This window comes from Sminthopsis crassicaudata, chromosome 2 (genome assembly GCF_048593235.1).
Source record: "Sminthopsis crassicaudata isolate SCR6 chromosome 2, ASM4859323v1, whole genome shotgun sequence".
NCBI classification, from domain to species: Eukaryota; Metazoa; Chordata; class Mammalia; order Dasyuromorphia; family Dasyuridae; genus Sminthopsis; species Sminthopsis crassicaudata.
In genome coordinates this window covers 131,980,134-132,001,748 of record NC_133618.1, presented here as the reverse complement: position 1 = coordinate 132,001,748, position 21,615 = coordinate 131,980,134, and the positions used below count along the sequence as shown (strand labels likewise).

Genomic DNA, 21,615 nt, shown 5'->3' with positions numbered 1-21,615 from the left:
CTTACTTTCTTCAGGAAGCCTTTTCCTGATTCCCCTTAATTCTGGTATCTTTCTTCTGTTAATAATTTTCAATTTATCTTGTATATAGATTAGGTGGTATGGTGGTCATTAGGTGGTGGATAGAGCCCTGAGCCCGGAATCAGAAAGAGCAGAGTTCACATGTGACCTCAGACTCTTATTAGCTATGTGACCCTGGGCAAGTCACTTAACCCCTGTCCGTATAAAACTGGAGAAGGAAATGGCAAGCCATTCTAGTGTCTTTGCTAGGAAAACTTCACATACAGTTAGTTCACAGGGTTAAGAAGAATCAGTTACAGCTAAACAGCAAAAATAGATTGTTACTTGCATATTGTTTGCCCTATTTTTTGCATTTATATCCTTACCCCTTAGCACAGAGCATATAGTAAACACTTAATGAATGCTTAGTAACTAACTGCCAATTGATTGGTTGTAATAAATGGATGTTTAAGTGGAGTTACTAGCAACATAGAGGTGAATTGTTATTATGTTTGCTGAGATTTTCTCTCCAGAAAGGTTTGTTGTGAGTATTTTTTTTAAATACAAGTATAAATAGAAATTTTTTTGACATGCACTATTAGAATAGAGGAATAAAGAAAATAGTTTAAGGGAGTTTTCAGAGCAGAAGAATTTAGGACTAAGAAGGAAGAAGGCCCTCCTATTTTAGACAAATAGTTTGGAAAACAAGAGTAATCCCTTTGGTGATCTGGCTGTTTATATATCCATTCCAGTAGTTAAATTATCTATATCTACTAGCAGAAGGAAGAAGGGATGCCTTTTTAAATTTTAGAACCTAGGACAAAGTCTTTTTTAACTTGCTCTTGTGCCAGCCCTGGTCTTTTTCTCTTATGAGTCCTTTGTACATATAGCATGTATGATCCATCTTCATGTAAAGAATTTTTTTTTTGTTTTGTCATATCCCTTTCTTTGTCCTATTCTGCTATATAACTCATGGCTCACTTATCATATGTGTCTCTCTTGCTTCCCCAATTAGTTTGTGGTTAATTCATCGTCACTAGAGTGTTATTCAAGTAAAAGCTGGATGCTCATCTTGCCTTGAACGGATTCTTACATCTAATAGCAAGTTGCAGCTCTTACAAATCTTAGCTGTGATAATAAATTATTGGAAAACAGATCTAGTGCTACATTTCTTTGTCTTTCCCAGTGCTTTGCATATAGGAGATATTCAATTAATGTTTGATATATAGCAGAATTGGTTTTGAATTTTGGCGTTGTTTTTTACTATCTCTGTGAAGTGGAGTAAGTCACTTCACCTTTTTTGTCCTCAATTTCTTTATAAAATGTGTGGGTTTTAACCAGTTGTCTTCTAAGGTCCCTTCTTCATTTTTTCTTTCTTTCTTTCTTTCTTTCTTTCTTTCTTTCTTTCTTTCTTTCTTTCTTTCTTTCTTTCTTTCTTTCTTTCTTTCTTTCTTTCTTTCTTTCTTTCTTTCTTTCTTTCTTTCTTTCTTTCTTTCTTTCTTTCTTTCTTTCTCTCTTCCTTCCTTCCTTCCTTTCTTTCTTTCTTTTTTTTCTTTCTTTCTTTCTTTCTTTCTTTCTTTCTTTCTTTCTTTCTTTCTTTCTTTCTTTCTTTCTTTCTTTCTTTCTTTCTTTCTTTCTTTCTTTCTTTCTTTCTTTCTTTCTTTCTTTCTTTCTTTCTTTCTTTCTTTCTTTCTTTCTTTCTTTCTTTCTTCCTTCCTTCCTTCCTTTTTCTTTCTTTCTTTCTTTCTTTCTTCCTTCCTTCCTTCCTTCCTTTTTCTTTCTTTCTTTCTTTCTTCCTTCCTTCCTTCCTTTTTTCTTTCTTTCTTTCCTTTCTCTATCTCTCCATATGTCTATTTATCCGAGCTGGCCCATCAATCTTTTTATCAATCTATTCATTCATTCATTCATTTATTAAAGCTTTTTATTTTCAAAACATATGGATGGATAATTTTTCAACACTGACCCTTGCATAGCCTTGTGTTCCAAATTTTCTCCTCTTTACCCCTCTCCCTCCCCTAGATGGCAAGCAATCCAATATATGTTACACATGTTAAAATATATATTAAATCCCATATATATAATTTTTACAATTATCTTGTTGAATTGGAAAAATCAGAAAGGAAAGAAAATGAGTAAGAAAACAAAATTCAAGCGAATAACAACAAAAAGAGTGAGAATATTATGTTGTGATCCACACTCAATTCCCATAGTCCTCTCTCTGGGTGTAGATGGCTCTGTTCATCACAAGAGCATTGGAACTGGCCTCAATCATCTCATTTTCGAAAAGAGTCATGTCCCTTAGAATTGATTGTATAATATTGTTGTTGCCAGGTCCCTTCTTCATAAAGTCTAGGTTTGATAATAGGATAAATGAAAATTCTCAGGCACTCTCTGTGTTCCTTCCCCATCCCAACTTTCCAACTTCCCAACACCCCTATTTTCAATCTTACTGGGAAATTAGGAAGAAAAGGACTCTTTTCATTAAATAAACATTTATTAAGTACCTACTGTGTGCACATTACACTTTTAGCAAAGGGGAACACCATATAGTTCATGACAATTCAATTTAAAAAGCATTTATTAAATGACCACTAGTGGTAAAACACAACTCCTCCTTCCCTTATGCAAGAAACTCTCCCCTCCTTTCTTATTTTTCAAGACTTGCATAATTAGTGACTTAATGTTCTCCTGGGGGGAGTATGTGTGTGTGTTCAGGGTACTAGCACGAAGAGTGTGGGCAATGGGGTAAGCCCAGTTTGGGGATCCCTCAGGCTCTCTGAAGGATTACTTTGGGCTTGTCCCCCCCCTCCCTTCCCTCCTCCCCTCCCTCCTCCCCTCCCTCTCTTTGTTGGATGGGAGCGGGTCGGGCCAAGCCCAGCTCCCCCAGGTGGTTCATTGGTGACTCCCTCTGAGACTGACTGCAGGATGTTTATAAAACTCTGAATCAATTTGAGGCACAGAGATTTTCAATCAGGGAAGCAGATTGCGCTGATAGGGTCAAAAGGCCCGTCGCCAATGCGGATCACAGCATATGACATATTAATTTGAGCTGTCAGAACCAATATGTGTAAGGAGGTGGGAGGCACAAGCTTTATTGAAGAAAAGGGAAAGGGGGGGGCCGCAAAAAATATTCCCAACAAAGTCTAACATTTCCCAGATTCCCGACAGCAGCAATCCTACTAGCACATGACTAGTTTGTACCCTTCGAAGGGTGGGAGTGGGGGGGCGTGAAGAGCAGAGGGGGGTGATTGTGGTTACATTAATGTGATGAATGGGTCTGTAACCATATATATAAACTCAAGAAAACTTTACACCACTTTGCAAAAACACACAGATTCCTTCTCCCTCCCTCCTCTCTGAGAGTTCCAAAGCTCCCTTGCTGGCAAAAGAGCCAGATCTGAGGATTGGCAGGAAGTACATTTGTTATTGGGGACCCTTTGATATTTAGCATGTGAAATGTCTGTGAGCTGGAGAAGTTCAGGCATCTGGCAGGAAATTACCATGAATCCTGTTTCTCTTAACAGTCACACACATATGCCTTCACTCTAACTCACCCCCTCACCTCTTTCTCCCACCTCTCTCCCTTCCTCTCTACCTTTTCTCTTTTTGATTTCTGTTTTCCTTACATTCTGCCCACTTCCCCTCCCCCTTACCCCAACCATTTCCCTCCCCTCCACCCCACATTTCTCTAAGAAATCTTGTCTTCCTTTTAAGGGATAGCTCCGTGGGGAATCATACACTTACCCTGTTCTGTGCCCACAGCAGGGAGACAGGCTGAGTGGAGGATTGAATCTCATTCTGTTATGAGCTACCTGTTTGACCTTGGACAAATAATCTCTTTAGGAAATCAGTTTTCTTCTCTGTAAAAGGAGAGAGCTGGATTAATCTTGCAGCATCAGGTCCAAATCTGTCCTTCCCTCACCTACCTGCTGAAAATACCTAATGTATTTTCCATTAAAGAGTTTCTTTGCACCTCTGTTATGGAATGAACATCACCTATAATAATCTCAGAGTTATAAGAGATGACAAATGGTTCAGTGGAAAGTTAATTAGTTTAGGAGGAGTCAGAAGAGAAAGGTTAGAATCTTGTACCAATTTCTTGTGTGACTTTGGATGAGTCATAGAGTCTTGAACTATCACAAAAGGCAATGTTGTATGCATTCTAAGAAAGACCTCTTGAAAATTGGAATTCAAATCCAGTCTCAGACATTTATTAACTATTTGATCCTTCATCTCTGTCTGCCTCAGTTTCCTCATCTGTAAAATGGGGATAATAATAGTTCTTACCTCAATATTGTTGGGAGGATCAAATGAGACAACTTTAAAGCACTTAATGGAATTTCTGGCACATAGTGCTATGTAAATGTTATTATTAGTTATCATCATGATTATTTTTGACAAAAACACACAGTCTTACAGAACAGGGCATATTTGCAGAGACTTTGTAAAAATTGCTTGGTCCAGTGTCTTAGGGGCTCACTGAGTCCTCTTTGAGGTTGAATCTGGAACCCCAAAGTGACTGATAATTAATATCCCAATCCTTAAACAACATAAACCATGTTATTACTCTGTGTTGAAAACACCTGCAGTGGCCTTTCTATTGCCCACAGGAAAAACTTGAACCCCTTCAATCTGTGGCTGAAAGCCCTACATAATTGCCTTTCAGTTTTCTGGTCCTGTTTCTCATCATTCCCTTTGAATAAATTCTGTGGTCCAGCCAAAGCAATATTCCATTTTCTGGCTGTACATTCATACAGACTCTGTCCCTTTTCCCTCTTCCTGGACTTAGAATACACTGCTTCACCTCTGCCTTTCAGAATCCTTATCTTCTCTTCAATCTGGTTTTCCATATATTCATTCTCTGTCCTTCTTCAAATTATCTTGTATTTACTTGTTTTTGAATGTGTTATAGTCCACTTAGAATGTAAGCTCTTTGAAGGCAAGGGATGGGTTTCCTTTTTTATCTGTGCATCTTTCATACTCTATAAGATGCCTGTCTGCAGTGGGTGCTTAACAAAAGCTGGTTGAATTAAATTGTTAAGCTGAGAGTGCAAATAGAAAGTGTCTTTTGGTGGGGGCTTTATTCCTGATCAGACTTCTCAGGGGGGAAGTAGCTGATTTCTTGAATAGGAGTCTCAGACTGTGGGGTGGGGACCACTGACTGTCATGTTCTTTGTCCACTTTTAGGGCCTTGGACAATAAATGATACTATATCAGCTCCATCACTTTAGGAAGGAAAATCCTCTAGGTTTTCTTTGAGAACTGAAGGAGAGACTGATGTAATGGAAGGAACAGGCCGAAGTTGGGGTCAGATTCCACCTGTGGTCCATCTAAGCTTGAGTATATTCTTTCATCTTTCTAGGGATATTTCCTCTTCTGTAAAGATGAGGAGGTCCTCTTCCAGTTCTTCCCCAGAAAGTGAGGGGAAAGAATTTAGATTTCACTTCCACTTATCACTTACATAAAAGCCAAGCAGAGAAACTCTTGTTATGCATATGGTTGGATATACATTTTAGGGCTTCAGGGCCCTGGGGGAAGGGGAACTCAGGTGGCATTAAAAAAAAAAAAAAGAAAACATGCACAGACTTATCAAAGCAAGTTAAAACAAGTATGGAAAAAAGCTCGGGGCTCAGTGTGAAGTGATGTGGCTTTTAATCCTGGTTCTGGCCTTACATCTTGGGAAACTCATCCAATTTTGGGGGGGGGTCTTCTCATCTGTAAGAAAGGGATAAAAACATCTGAGCCACCCACCTGACACAGGTGTTGTGAGGAAAGGGAACCTTAAAAGTGCTTTAGAAAAATTATTTATTCATATTATTCATCTATTCTCTATCATTCCCAGAGACACTTCTCTCCAGAGGCACCATAGCAGATAAAGCTCTGGGCCTGGAGACTGAGTTCAAATCTAGCCTTAGACAATTGTTAGCTATGTGACTCTGGTAATCTCTGAACTATTATTTGCCTCAATTTCCTTATTTTGAAAATGGGGATAAGAACAACACCGACCTTCCAGGGTTGTTGTGAAGATTAATGTAGATAATACTTGCAAAAAGTATTTAGCACAGTGACTGGTACATAGGAACTATATAAATATTTATTCTCTCTCCTTCCAACCTCTCTCACACATTTTTATTTTCTTTATTTATTAAAGTTTTTTTTTATTTTCAAAACATATGCATGGATAATTTTTCAGCATTGACCCTTGCAAAAACCTTGCATTCCAAATTCCACCTCCTTCTTCCCATCCCTTCCCTTAGATGGCAAGTAATCCAATATATGTAAAACTTGTTAAAAAACAATATGTATACATGTTTATACAATCATCTTTTTGCACAAGAAAAATCAGATCAAAAAGGAAAAAAAATGAGAAAGAAAAAAAATGAAGTCAAACAATAACAAAAAGAGTGAAAATACTGTGTTATGATCCACATTCAGTTCCCACAGTCCTCTCTCTGGGTGCAGATGGTTCTCTTCATCACAAGATCATTGGAAGAGTTCTGAATTATCTCACTGTTGAAAAGAGCCAGGTCCATCAGAATTGATCATCATATAATCTTGTTATTGCCGCCTCACACATTTTTAAAGCAAAATCAAGCCGAACCACTAACAACCTAAGTTTCAATTCTTGGAACAAAGTTATATTTTGCCCTCTCCCTTCTAATCTAGTATATATAGAAATACCTTTCCTCACAGAAGGAAGTTGTGGGATATCTGTGTCCATTTGGGGTCCCCTAAGTACCTCATGATCTATTTGGATGGGAATTCTACTTATTCCTTAATCCCTTCCTCCTCTCTTCTTCTCCCCCTCCCCTAGCTAATTACACCAATTACTGCCATTTTATAACTGTTCATAGTAAAACCATATAAAACCTTAACATCATAGATTTAGAACTCGAAGAGACCTTAGAACTCATCCAGTCTAATTCTTTCATTTTATAGAGAGAAACTGAAGCCCAGAGAGATTAAAATTATTCACCAAAGTTTATATAAATAGTACATGATTCAAATCCAGCTCCTTTTATTCTAAATATATTACTTTTTTCATAACATCACATTTATCCTTTTGGAAAGAACAGAAATAATATCCAGAGAATAATGAAAATTTCCCCTCCCCTATTACTAGGAGAAAAATAAAATCTCTTATTTAGTAGTAATAGCACAGGAAGCTAAGAAGCTGGGCTACCTGGATTCCTGGTGATCACTTGGAGTCACAGAACGTTAGAGCTGGACAGAACAGCAGAGTTTGAATATCTAATTCATCTCAATTCATTATAGAGATGAAAAAAAGGAAGACCAGAAGATATATAACTTGTCCAAGATTGCACAGTTTCATTTTCAGATCCAGATCTGTTTACTCCAAGACCACTATCCTTTGCATCACTTTTATCATTCTTCTCCATGGAAAGGTTTGGTTGAAAAAAAAATGGTAGAAACATTTCATGCATGACAATTGCCCTGGACTATTTTGGTCTTAGTATTAGGGACCAGTTAAAGGTTGGTTTTCCCCTTGAAGGTTTCCCATATTCATTCCTCTTCCTGACCCTATTTTTCTTGTTTATTTTATTTTTTATTTTTTTGAGATAGTTTCAGATGGGAACCAAAGCCCTGACCTGGGTTCCTTGTGCCCTGGCCAAAAAGCAAAGAAGGGAGAAGACAAATCATAGTCATTAATTTTTTAAAAAAGTTTTTCCCTAATGTTGGTCAGTTTTCCTTGTGGTACAGGGAAAAACCTGGAAGGGTAATTGGCTGGGATGATTTGGGCTAGGGGAAAATATGCAAAGCCTCTCTAGAGAGGTCTGTCCCTCTCTATTCAGAGGATTCAAAACTAAGCCTGGATTTCTACCTTGACACACATGTTCCCCTCTCTGATTTACTTTGGCCCAAGTGGATAATTCATTGGTAGGTCCACATCCTGGCTTGGGGCATAAATCTCTCTGGTTCATGTGCATGGTGACAGTTTTTTGGGACTCTTGGACTTTCTTCCTGGCATTTCCTATGAATGTTGTCTCTCCTCTCATCAGAGAAGAAAGGCCTTCATATGACTGCCTTTCCCTGAATTCATCCTTCTTCAGTGCGTGGGGTCAGAGGTCAGGGGCAAGAATCATGAAATAGGAGGACAGGGAAAAATGGGCTGTCCCAGGGCCAATTTTTTTTTCTTGAATGTGATTTGGAAAGCCAGGGCCTCTGGACTTTAAGGCAACTTTGTAAATAAATGCACCTGGCCAACCCACACCAAGGCTTTCCCTGCCCACACATGCCCCTATGCTGGCAGCAAAAAGACTAAAATCAAGGGTCTTTTGGACTCTCCCAAAAGGAAATTGCTTGTTGCCTGAAGGGGGAGTTGGGTGGTTTGTTCTGAAGCTGGTTTATTGATTTCAGTTTTCTTCTTAAGTACCAAATACCTTTCATCCTTTGCCAAATGAACCATTTGTCCCCACTCCTATTCTAAATAAGAGCCTTTTTTGGGAGATCCCAAGAGAGGCCTTTTTAAACTCTGCTGAACCCCATACTATGTTGGGGTTTGGAGCAATGGGATCCTCTACTTCATTTTATTCCCAAGTCATAGGATTACAGAATCTCAAAGATAGAAGTTGACCTCGGAGGTCATTTAGTCTAATCCATATTTCAGCAGGATTCTGAGAATTGCTCATTTGTCCTCCACTGAAAGCTTTCCACCGACCCGGAACTCACTACTTTATGAGACAGCTCACTCTATTCCTGGACTATGTTAATTGTTAAGATTTTCTTATATTGAACCAAAACCTGCCTTTGTGTAATTTTATGCATTAGTCTAAGTTTAAGTCCAAGACTAAAATTAATGCTTCTTCCTCATAATTCTCAAATACTCAAATGGATCTATAATCTCACTGATTTGGAGGTTTCCTCCATTGTTACAAATGGCAATGCATTCATGCCTTCCTAACCTATTCAGCTTTTGTCTCGTGTCTGAGATCTTGCTTACTGTCTCCTGACATCTCAAGCATGCCAGTGGAACATTCAAGCTGTCTACCTATCATCTTTCTCACCTTTTCCTTATGACCAATCCAACTTCTCTTTTGGATGACCTCTTTTATTACTTTTTTTTTTTTTCCCAGATTTCCTTATTGGCCACACCTGGCAGCCTGATCATCATTCCTACCCTCTGTGTATACTCTCACCTTCTGTGTGATACTCATTTTAAATTCTTCAGCCACTATTGTCTACCATGCCTTGCAGCCATTCAAGGACTCTGGTAGAATACTGCCATTAAAACAAACAAACAAATAAAAAAACCAGGTCTCTGAATCTGGAAGAAATCTGGAGTTATTAAAGGAACCTTGTAATTTCCTGAACACAATCTAAGTTATTCCCCTCCTCTTGTTTAATTCTGGATCCAACTCCTTGAGATATACCATCTATACCACACATAATGGACAAGCTCTATAGATTGTTTATCTAAACACATTCTATAATTTGAACTTTGGAATTAATTGTGAGACATGGAAGACACTGGCATTAGACTGTTAAGCCTCCATCAAAGAAGGTGTTTATGAACAAAAACATGATTGCAGTAGTTCGAAAGAAACAAGAGATGTGCAAATTTAGAAACATCTCTACTCTAAACCTTCATATGGATATTTGTGCCTGACCTGGGGTAGAGCCTTCTCTGCTCATACTGGTCTGATCAACCACAAGCAGATACACTGTGCTTTGACCCCAAAATAGAGATATAATTTTGGTTCTCCTTGAGCAAAAAGGACAACAACAAACCAGTAATTTGGACAAACAGACACTCTTCAGCTACTTGGTCTTTGTTGTGAGAGTGGTCAGGTCAGACTCTTTTGATCTTACTATTACTCAAGTATGTCCCACTTCTGTGATCAAGAACTCATGAAATTCCTATAATTAATCATTATCTCATATTATGTCATCCCTTTCCATGCCTTGATCCTCCTAAATTGGTTCATCATTCACTCTATAATCTCTAGGCCCTCCATGTTTTAATACATTCCTGGGTTATCACCCCCACTCTGGCTAACCTCTCCTCCTTTCCTGACTTCAGTAGGTCAGTTAGCATTTATTAAACATTTACTATGTGTCAGGTATTGTGCTAAGTGCTGACTCTACAAAGAAAGGTGAAATACAATCTTTACTCCCAAGGAATAATGAGGGAGAAATCATGTGAGCAATTATGTATAAAGGAGTTATAGATAGGATAAATTGGGAGGAAAAGCACTAAGATAAAGGAGAATCGGGAAAGTTCCACTTTGTTGCTGAAGGTGAGATTTTTATTGAAACTTGGAAGAAGCCAGGGAAGCCAGGGTGGAGATGAAGGGGAAGAGTGTTTTAGGCATATGGGACAGTAGTGAAAATGCCCAGAGCCTGAAGTTCCAGTGTCATATGAAAATAAACCAGTGTCATTAGTTGGATGAGTAGGTTTGAGGAAAAGAGTAAGGTATGAGATGATTAGAAAGACAGAAGGAAACCAGTTTATAAAGGACTTTAAATGCCAAATTGTTATTCAGTTATTTCAATCATGTTTGATTCTTTGTGATCCTTTTTTTTTTTTTTTTTTTTTTTTTTTTTTGGTAAAGATACTAGAATGATTTGCTATTTCCTTTTCTAACTCAATTTACAGATGAGGAAACTGAGGCAAACAGGATTAAGTGAGCTTGCTCAGGATCCCACAGCTAGTAAGTATCTCAGGACATATTTGAACTCAGGAAGAAGAGTTTTCCTGACTCTAGGTCTTTCATTTTACCCACTGCACCACTTAGCTGTCCTGAGGATTATATATTTGATCCTTGAGAGCACAAGAATTTATTGAATATGTATGTGTGTGTGTGTGTGTGTGTGTGTGTGTGTGTGTGAGAGAGAGAGAGAGAGATATAGTCAGTTTTGTTTTAAGAAGATCAACTTCACATTGTCTTCTACTCTTCCTTTCTACTTTGTCCCATCACTACTCTTTATTTCCAAAACCCAACCAGGGAGACTGTTCTTATAATTCTGAACAGAACTAGAGTCACACAACTGTGCTGATTGGATCCATTACAAACTTGTATTATTTAATTTCACCAGGGCTCTCGATGTAGTAAGAATTCTATTTTTCTTTTCCTCTTCTTTAGTTGATTCCACTTACTACAGATGTCCTTCTTTCCTCAAATCTCCCACATCATTTCCTCTTCTCACCCTCTCAGTTAAAATTCTTCCTTTATTCTTTATAGAAAAAAAATGCCTCCTCTTTTAAAATCTCATAATATCTTGAAATTGTCCATTATTTCCTCCTTTATTCCATTTTCAGATGAAGAGGTGGCTTTTTTATTGTCAATGCCAACTCTTTATATATATATATATATATATATATATATATATATATATATATATATATATATATATTCTTATCCTGTGTCCTTTTGTCTTCTCTAGCAGATTGATTTAACTGTCACTCCTGTTTTCTTTTCTCAATTTTCCCTTATTTACAGATTCTTTCCATGTCATCCAAGTCTCTTACACTCTTAAAAAACCTTCACCAGACCCTACCTCATCTCATAAGTATTGTCCTTTATCTGTCCTCTGTTTTTCAGTCAAATTCCTTGGGAAAAGCCATCTTCTACATTTATTGCTTCTACTTCCTCTCTTCTTATTTCTAAATTCATTGTATTTTGGTTTTTGATTTCATCACTTAAATGAAGCTGCTATCTATGAAGTTATCAGTAATCTCTTAATTGCCAAATCTGATCATCTCTTCTCAGTTTCCATCATGCTTAAATTCTATGTATTATTGATATAGTTAGTCACCTTGTCCTTATGCAACTCTTTCTTCTCTAGGTTTCAAAAATACTGCTCTCTTTTGGTTCTCCTATCATATTATGCCCACTAATTGTATGTGTACTTCAAAGTTCTGTTCTGGGTCTTCTTCTCTTTTCTTTCTATGTTCTCTTACTTGATCTCATGTGTTCAAAGATCATCTCTATGATTCCCATATAGCCTTAGTCTCTCTTCTGAGCTCCATTCTTACATCACAAATCATCTATTCAGATTTTAAACGGGATGTTTCATAAGTATCTCAAATTCAACATATTCAAAAAAAGAAATGAATCTTTTTCTCCAAACCTACTCTCTATCCTGAACTTCCTTATTACCATATTTCCAGTCATCCAAGTTCATAACCTTGGTGACTTTTCACTTACACATCCAAAATATTCAATCAGTCTCCAGTCTTGCTGTATTTAGATCTATAATATTTTGTAAAACTCCTCAGTATGAGCTTCCTGAGGGCAGGAACTTTTTCCTTTGTGTCTTTGTATTAAAATGCTCAATACAGTACCTGCACATGGTAAATGCCTAATAACTACTTACTGATTAATTGATAACAATTTTTTTCCAGGAGGTTTTGTGATGCTCTGGAGTTTAATGCACTAAGTACCTGTCATCTGCCATTAAGAGAAACATCCCATTTCAGCTGAGCTTGTGTGTTAGAGCTTCTTCATTGAAGAGATGCCATTGAGGGATTGATTCACAAGGGTCTGAAAGAGAGGAAGATAGCAGAGTCATGGGGAGAAAAACCCTTAGATCTTATTATTAGTGCAAAATTGGAGTGGAAAGAACAATAGCAACTACTGACCTGTATTTGTTTACTCATCTCTATAAAATCTTTACAACCATCTTCTGCAAACATACACATCTCAATACATTTTGAATAAGAGTATTTTCAGGAAACAAGTAGTTTTTTTTTTAAACAAGCATTATTCTTCTATGTGACATCATTAGAATATTTGAAGAGAGAGAGAGAATGTATCTTCCCACCTTAAATCTTTTCTTCTCTTGGATATGAACCTATAGTTCCTTTAACTAGTCAATTAATCAGTAATCAATAAACATATATTAAGTGTCGATTCTTTCTGTGAGTTTTTTGTTTTTGCCTTCTCACTTTCCTGTTCACTCTCTTACATATAACTAGAGATCAGTGTTGCAATATAGCTTGTCAAAGCCCTTCCAAAATGTAGCATACAGAATTAAGAACAATGTTCCAAATATAACTTCATTGCCTCTTTTATCTGGGCTGTTCTTCTTAAAAGAGGTATATCTTTTTATTACCCTACTCTAGAAAGAGACATATCCCATCAAGTGATATCTTCCAAGATATATTTGCATCCTGTGTTAAGATCTCAAGTTCATGTTGTTACATTCATTAGAGTGTAAAATTTTTTGTCCCTTTTCTCATTATTGTTCTCTGCAAATTGTGAGACTTCCCCACTATTACTCTTTTCTTTATGTCATATCTTTTGCTCTCCGTGTGTAGAGAATAAGAAGCCTACTTCAAAGCCTGCCTTGACATATATAGGCTATATGATCTTTCCAGGTCTTGTCAGTTGTGTCTCTAAGTGCCCTTCATTCTTGAACCCTATGCTATTATCCCAACAATGATATAACCTAGTTAGACTGGACAACTTTTTAATAGAGTAAATGAGGATACTTGCAGATAGAAACAGGTAAAGTAACTAAAGAGCGTCCATGAGTGTAGCCATGAACCACATAAGAATTTTAACATCCTTTGTGATTATTTGTCATTTAGTCATTTTTCAGTTGTAATGGAGACTATATGACTCCATTTTCTTGGCAAAGAGACTGGAGTCATTTCAGTCATGTACAACTCTTCATGACCCCATTTGGGGTTTTCTTGGAAAAGATCCTGGAATGGTTTACTATTTCCTTTTCCAGTCCATTTTACAAATGAGGAAACTGAGGCAAACAGGGTGAAGTAATATCCTGGATCACACAATGAGTAAACGTCTGAGACTGGACTTGAATTCAGATCTTCCTAACTCCAGGCCAGGTGCTCTATCCACTTTGACTTAAATAGCATCTTCAAAGATACTTAAGATTCTGCTTATTCTAGATTATTATGTTTGTAAAAAGCATTGGTCTTTTGTCTGCCTCTATATAAAATCATAGTCCCTCCTAACATTTTGCCCTATTCAGTATTCTTCTATTGTCTAGATAAAGCTGATTCCCTAGATTTAGGTATTTATGGTGTCATTTCTTCAAACAGGGTAAAAGTAGAGACTTGGGAGGACAGTGAGTTATAGAACTCTTGTCTTATACCTTTCCTGTATGATTGAGTAGACAGTCAATAAACCTGCCAGATAAACTGAGTGTCAAATTTTATTTCTGGCCCTTGAAATCCTGAACCTGACTAGCATTTTGAAGAATACAATTTTTTCTTATAAAGTCCTTATTCTCAATTTTATACAATGTATATACATATATAGATCAATGGAAACCTCCATTAATAATAAACTTGTGCCTCTAAGTTCTTCAAAGCTTTCCCCCCAGGCTTCATAATCCCTTGAAATTTTTCCCAGGTTTCTTCTGACATCACTTTTTTATCCCTAAGGCATTGACAGAGGAAGCAATGTTCATCAAATCTTGGACAAGTCTTAGAATCACATTCTGTCTTCTTGTCCTAGAAAGACAACATACCTTCCCTAAACCCAAAATTATTATTATTATTATTGTTAGAGCCATAAGTTAAGGTGAAAAATAGAGTAATAAAAGTGTCTGTTTTGTGAGGTACCATTTTAGCTACAATAAACAAGTAAGTTGGGTAGCTAGGTGGCACAGTGGAGAGATAGCTGAGCCTTGAGTCAGGAAGATCTAAGTTCAAATGTGGCCTCACTTATTACTTAAGTGTCCCTATACAAGTCGCTTAACTCTATCTCAGTTTCCTCATCTGTAAAGTGAGCTAGTGAAGGAAATGGCAAAAAACTTCATTATCTTTGCAAAACAAACCCTGAAAAGTGAAGAATTGAGCACAAGTGAAAAATGACTGACTGAAAACATATTAAGTTGAGTTTAAGAAGTCTACTGGATATCTAGTTTGAGATGTTTAAAAGACAATTGGAAACACAAGCAGAGAGCTGATGAAATCACCAAGTGTTGCAGTATTGAAGGAAGAAGAGAAGAGAAAATCTCTCCTCAGAGAAAATCTCTGTAGGATACTTAGAATTAGAGGACTTAATCTGGTTGAGGGTCCACCAAAGAAGACTGAGAAGGAGCTCTTTTATGGATAGGAGGAGAATCAGAAGAGAAGGGATGTCCTCAAACCCAGAGAGAAGAGACTATTATACATCACACACACACACACACACACACACACACACACACACACACACACACAGAGTGAGAGAGAGAGAGAGAGACAGAGAGAGAAAGAGAGAGAGAGACAGAGAGAGACAGAGAGTCAGAGACAGAGAGAGAGACAAACACACACACACATACACACACACACACACACAGAGTGAGAGAGAGAGACAGAGAGACAGAGAGAGAAAGAGAGAGAGAGAGACAGAGAGAGACAGAGAGTCAGAGACAGAGAGAGAGACAGAGAAACACACACACACACAGAGACAGAGAGACAGAGAGAGACAGAGAGAGAGACAGAGAGACAGAGAGAGAGAGAGAGAGAGAGAGAGAGAGAGAGAGAGAGAGAGAGAGAGAGAGAGAGAAACACACACACACACACACACAGAGACAGAGAGAGAGATCAACAGTTAAAAGCTGCAAGAGAATGAAGATTAAGAAAAAGTCATTAGATTTGTCAAATAAGAAATCATTAGTAACTTTAGAGAAAGCAATTCTGTGAATGAGGTCAGAAGTTGGATATATGTAGCTATCTATCTAGCAGAATGATCTAGGCTGATACTGTCCATTCTTTCAACTGCTTATATCTGCTTTTGATTGTATTTGGTCCCAAATAACTACTTGATTTAGGGTTAGAACATTTCTTTCAACTCTTATTATATATCTAGTGGGGGGTCCTATATCCCCCAATCTATTTCAGACTGTGCTTTAACAACAACTACAACAAAAAGCAACAGCAACAAATCCATAGGAGTTATGTTAAATCTGGGGCATTTAGTCTTCACCTGAGAAAACAGGTAATCCTTTCCCCTCTTCCCAAGATCCTCACTGATTGGAAAACAAATGAAATGGAGCAAAAATTCATTGAAAGCATGATAAACATAGAAATATGTTTAAAAGAATTGCACGTTTAACTTTTATCAGATTGCTTGCTGTTTTAGGAAGAGAGGGTAAGGGAGGGAAAGAGCAAAATCTGGAACACAGTCTTGCAAGAATGAATATTAAAAACTATTTTTACATGTATTTGGAAAAATAAAATACTATTGATAAAAAAAAAGTTCAGTGAAGAGGTCAAACCTAGCACTCTCCAGGCTATATTTCCATCTTTGTTATGCCTATCTGCCAACAAGAAAACCTTACTGGTTCTCTTTCATTTTATCTCTGCTCCTTTAGAGATAAATAACTTCCATAAAATTATTGTTACTAGTACTATTAATTATAATAATTACTAGTATTTATATAGTGCTTCAAGGTTTGCAAAGCACCTAATAAGTATCTTATTTGATCCTCATAATAACTGTGGGAGGTAAGTGCTATTATTATTCCCATTTCACAGATCAGAAAACTAAAATAAACAGTGGTCAAAATGACTTGTCCAGGATCACAGAGTTAGTTCACGTTTAGTCTCTAAGCATGATAGCAGATCTGAATATGTAGGGTATGTATGAGTTTTGTGTGTTGCCCACATATATTATATGTGTTGACATGAATCTATCTAAATATAGTTTCCTAAGAGGCACAAATAGATAACTCTAGAGTTTCCTCTGTTCCCTTCTCTCCAAGAGAATCTTTGATTCCTGTCAGGAGATTTTTACCACAAGAGTAGCCTCAGCTTGCTTCTGAGAGAAATTACTAGTCTAGAATTATATCTATTTTCTCCCTAAATGGTGTTAGTCTGACAGAAATAATTTTTAGATTTAAGCCACTATTCTGATTGCTATCGCCTAATGGAATATCCCAAACTATATAGCCAAAGTTTTAACTCCTCACCAAATGCCAGTTACAAAAAGACATAAAGTGTCTAGCAAATGCAATCATATCTGATAGCAAACAGATATCAAAGAAGTGATACCTATTAGAATGTTATACATTAATACACAGAATGAGTGCATTCTTTTGGGAGTGAGAAATCTCAGTTCAGCCAATAAAAAGTCCCTTATCTCACCTGAGGGAGAATTCCCTATAGTTTCAAGTGTAGAACTGGGGGAGAGATATGAATGAAGTGCTGTCTCTGCTACATATTGGAGTTTTTCTCTCTCTCTCCAGGGACCACTTCCTGAAGATGGCCCAGAACCTTCTATATGATTTCTCAAGACTAGAAGTAAGAAGAACAAGGATCTCTCTCTTAAGCTTTTATCAACTCCTTCCCTCACACAGCTCATGGAGCATCAAGTAATTAACCTCCATCAATGAGGACAGTCTATTGCAAACGAGCTTGAGTCCCAGTTTACAAAAACACAAGAGAGCTGCAAGCAAAATGCTGTTATTTCTGAAGAGGGAAAGGTCATTCTTACTTGGAAGAGAGAGTCTGGGAAGTATTTCTGAAGCTGGTAATATTTGAATTGGCTTTTGAAGACAAGTAGAAATTCCTGAATGGGAAGTGTGCAAAGAAATTGGGGTAAAGAGTGAGTTGTAGAGAAAGTAACGAAGTACTAGGGAATAGAGTGAGCAAAATCCTCAGTCGTAGTCATTGCATTACTAGGCGATTCTGTGAAAGTCTATGTAATCTGTAATGTAGTTGAAGTAAAACACTAATAGTTTTCTTCTAGTATAATATTACTGGTACTATTAAGAATACTAATGCTAACAAGACTGTATGATGATCAACTATGATAGACTTCACTTTTCTCAGCAACTCAATTCCAAGGAAATTCCAATAAACTTTGGATGAAAAATGCCATCTACTTCCAGAGAGAGAACTATGGAGACTCAATGTAGATTAAAACATACTATTTTCATCTTTTTTTATGGTTTTTTCCTCAAGGTTTTTCCCTTTTGTTATGATTTTTCCCTCTCAACATGACTCATATGGAAATATGTTAAAAAAACGAATATACATGTATAACCTAAAAAATAAACGTACACCAAGTTTTTTTAAAAAAGAATACTAGTTGGCTATTTTCAACAATGAGAGGATCCAAATCAGTTCCGATTGATCAGTAATGAACAAAACCAGCTATACCCAGGGAAAGAACACTGGGAAATGAATGTGGACCACAACATAACATTTACACTCTTTCTGTTATTATTTGCTTGCATTTTTGTTTTTCTTGCCAGGTTATTTTTACCTTCTTTCTAAATCCAATTTTTCTTGTTAGCAAGACAACTGTATAAATATGTACACATATATTGTATTTAACATACACATATTGTATTTAACATGTATTTTAACATATTTAACATGTATGGGACTACCTGCCATCTAGGAGAGGGGTGGAGGGAAAGAAGGAAAATGTTGGAACAGAAGTTTTTGCCAGGGTCAATATTGAAAAATTAACAATGCATATGTTTTGTCAATAAAAAGATATAATAAAAAAGAATACTAGTACTAATAACTAATTCATCTATTTGGAACTGAATTACTTAACAATATCACCTAAGAATGAGAAAAGTGTTTATTCTGTGGTTATTCCTCTATCCTGGTCAGAAGTCAGAGGACAACTGGAGAATTTTTTTTCCACTGGGATTACCACATTTTAGGAAGAGCCTTGTCAAATTAAAGACCATGCCATAGAAGGACTTATTGAAAGGCTTGGAAGTGTCCAATCTGGAAAGTAGAGAATTGGGCTGGAAGGGACACATGAAAATTGTTTTCAAGTATTTGAAAGCTTGTCATATAGTGTTGTTTTGCTCAGTTCAGAGAGCAGAATAAAGAACAATGCATGGAAGATGAGGAGAGGAAGAGTTGAGCTAAGGAAAATTAGAGCTATCTCAAAGTAGAATAGATTTCCTTGGGAAGTAGTAGGTTCCCTTCATTGGAAGATATCTCTAGGGGCTAGATGGACACTTAGAGGGGATTACTTTTCTGAAACAGGATGGACTCCATTGCCGCTGAGCGCCCTTCTACCTGTGAAGTTCTGTAATTCAGTTTTTTTTAAAAATTCATTTTTGTTTTTCTATTTCTGAAATCTTTTAGTAGGTCTCTTTCCCTACTTTCTAGGTCTATCCCCTAATGACTATTTGGGAACCAATGGTATAGTGGTTACTTGGGGAATATTTATTGTCTAAAATCCCAATATCCAATATCACATTTTTGCTAACAGTTGCCTAACCTTCTTGAATGTGAATAACTAAAATTTATATAGTTTATTATGTGCTAACCCCTGTGTAGTTGTTTATTCTCCCAACTTGAAGAGGATGAATGATATCACAAGAGTAATGTCTTGACTTGCTTATAAATTGGATTTAAGAGAGGTACAGTTGCACAAAATCATCAGCCTCTATATCATTTGATCCTTAAAACGATCCTGAGAGTTAGAAGCTAGTTTTATGTTCATTGTACAGATGAAAAAAACTGAAGTGAACAGGGATTAAGGGACTTAAGTGACAGGGTCACAGTGCTAGTGACTGTCTGAAATCATATTTGAATTCAGGACTTCTTTAACTCCGGCCCTGATGCTCTATTTCACTTGGGCACTTAGCTGCCCTGAAAGAAGAGACTATGAAAATAACTCACTAAAAAAAAATTAGTGAAATGAAAAGAAGAGACTACGGTAATTTTGTGATTGATCCCTCTTATACCTTAGTTTCATTGACCTGCTTAGAAAGGAGTCTATGATATAAGGAAAAAACAAAACCAAAAAAACAACTTGCTAACAATTAGTACTCTCCTAAAATTGAATGGATTGCTTCAGGAAGCACTGGATTTCCCTTTATTGAAGAAATTCTTAGATTTAGAAGCAAAGGAGACTTGAAAGGCTAATAATATCACCTTCCTAAACCTTCCCCTTCAACTTGTTTTACAAATGAGGAGACCAATACTCAGGGATGTTTAATTGACTAGCTTAACATCATCCAGGTGATATGTTATACAAGAAGTATTTGAATTCAGGTCTTCTAACACAAAAGCTGTTCTATATCACATTGCCATTAATATGGTGTCTCTTCCTTTCAGGCTGGTGTAAAACAAGTTTTTTTTTTTCCTCTTCCAGGAGATTCCTTAACAATTATTCAATAAAGGTTTTCTTTTCTTTTTTTTCCCTGTAGCTTTGGGGTGTAACTCCCTATGCCTGTCTATTTATTTCTCAGGGCTGGGTTACATTCAATCAACTGCCATTATGGAGGCTGCCTTCCCAACAAACTGCTAAGGCTCTGTTTTCCAATTTCTCAATTCCCAAACCCCTTCCATCACTCTCAGGTGCACATGAGTGGGTGGAGAGAAAAACAGAGAAGAAAAAACTCAAGCCCAGGGGACAGAGTTCTTATCTTTCCTCTGTGGAGCCAAATTCCTCAACTTATGCTTTACAAAACAAAACAAAGGCTGTTTTCTGGAAGATCCTTTTTCTCCTCTTCTACTCATCTCATTTTGAATCTTTGACATTACCTCCCACCATCTCTACTTTCACTCTAGTTTTTGATGAAAAGGGGCCCTCCTCCTTGGGGTTAATTCCTTTCTATGCATTCCATCTTGTCCCTACTACTATCATCTCTCCCTCTTTACTTATTGAGCAGATTTATTTTTTGTTGCCTACAAACATGCCCATGTTTCCCCCATCCTTAAAAAAGAAAATCTTTTTATTTATTTATTTTTATTTTATTATTATTATTATTATTATTATTTTTGCTACTGTGCCTGCTAAGTATGTTTTATATCTGCTCTTCTCAGCTCAGCTCCTGGAAAAAAATTGCCTTGACTTGGTTCCTCTGCTTTTTCTATCCTCACTTTTCCGAACTCTCAACAATTTGGTTTCCAGACTAATTATTCAATTGAAACTGACCTTCCCAAAGTTACTAAAGGTTTCCTAGTGATAAAATGCAACAATCTAGACCCCCTTCTTTGTTTCCTCATTGTTCTTGACTTCTCCATAGCATTTGATGATATTGAACACCTTCTGGATATTTTCTCTTGCCTCCTATGACACTTCTTTCTCATAGTTCTATTTTTCAACAGTCAGTAAGTGTTTATACAATACTTACTACTGCATTAAGCATGGGGGATGCAAATATGAAAAAAAAAGAAAAACAGTGCTTGCTCTCAAAGAGCTACAATTTAATGGAAAAAGACAAAATGTAGAAAGTTGAACAATGGATGAGGCAGGAGGAGAAAATACCTTCTTAAGGCAGTCAGAGAAGTCCCAAAATAATATAGTCAGGTGAGAAAAATTCCTATTGTATGACTGTTCTGAGCATAGGGACTTAATGCCTACTGTGCGAATAAAAAACCAGTAAATTCAGAGTCAGAAAACATATTACTATATGATTGTGAACTAATAACTTTCTTCTTTGAAACTGTTTTCCCCTGTAACATACAATAATGGTACTTGAACTAACTCAGAAAGCTATTTTGAGGAAAGTACTTTGTGAACTTTAAAGTGCTATATAAATGGGAATTGTTAATATTATGTCAAATCCATCTGCATATGGTAAAATGAATTATTGATGGCCATGCTGTAGCCTTCCCATAGAGCACCTGATCTCCTCAATTGTATTGCTTTACTCAGAGGCAAGTCTGAAAGTATGCTATATGCATGCACACATATTCACACATGCACACGT

The 21,615-nt window shown here is 36.8% G+C and overlaps 2 long non-coding RNA genes across 2 annotated transcripts in view; one reads left to right on the top strand and one right to left on the bottom strand.

Moving 5' to 3' along the window:
* The window catches only part of LOC141554870 (uncharacterized), a 41,228-nt gene extending 37,426 nt beyond the window's left edge, over positions 1–3,802 (bottom strand). The window contains exon 1 of the long non-coding RNA XR_012485990.1: positions 3,742–3,802. This is a non-coding gene — a long non-coding RNA (uncharacterized LOC141554870). The remainder of the gene's footprint in view (positions 1–3,741) is intronic.
* LOC141554873 (uncharacterized) overlaps positions 1–18,373 on the top strand; it is a 139,420-nt gene extending 121,047 nt beyond the window's left edge. Inside the window, exon 4 of the long non-coding RNA XR_012485992.1 lies at positions 17,167–18,373. This is a non-coding gene — a long non-coding RNA (uncharacterized LOC141554873). The remainder of the gene's footprint in view (positions 1–17,166) is intronic.
* Positions 18,374–21,615: the final 3,242 nt, after the last annotated feature.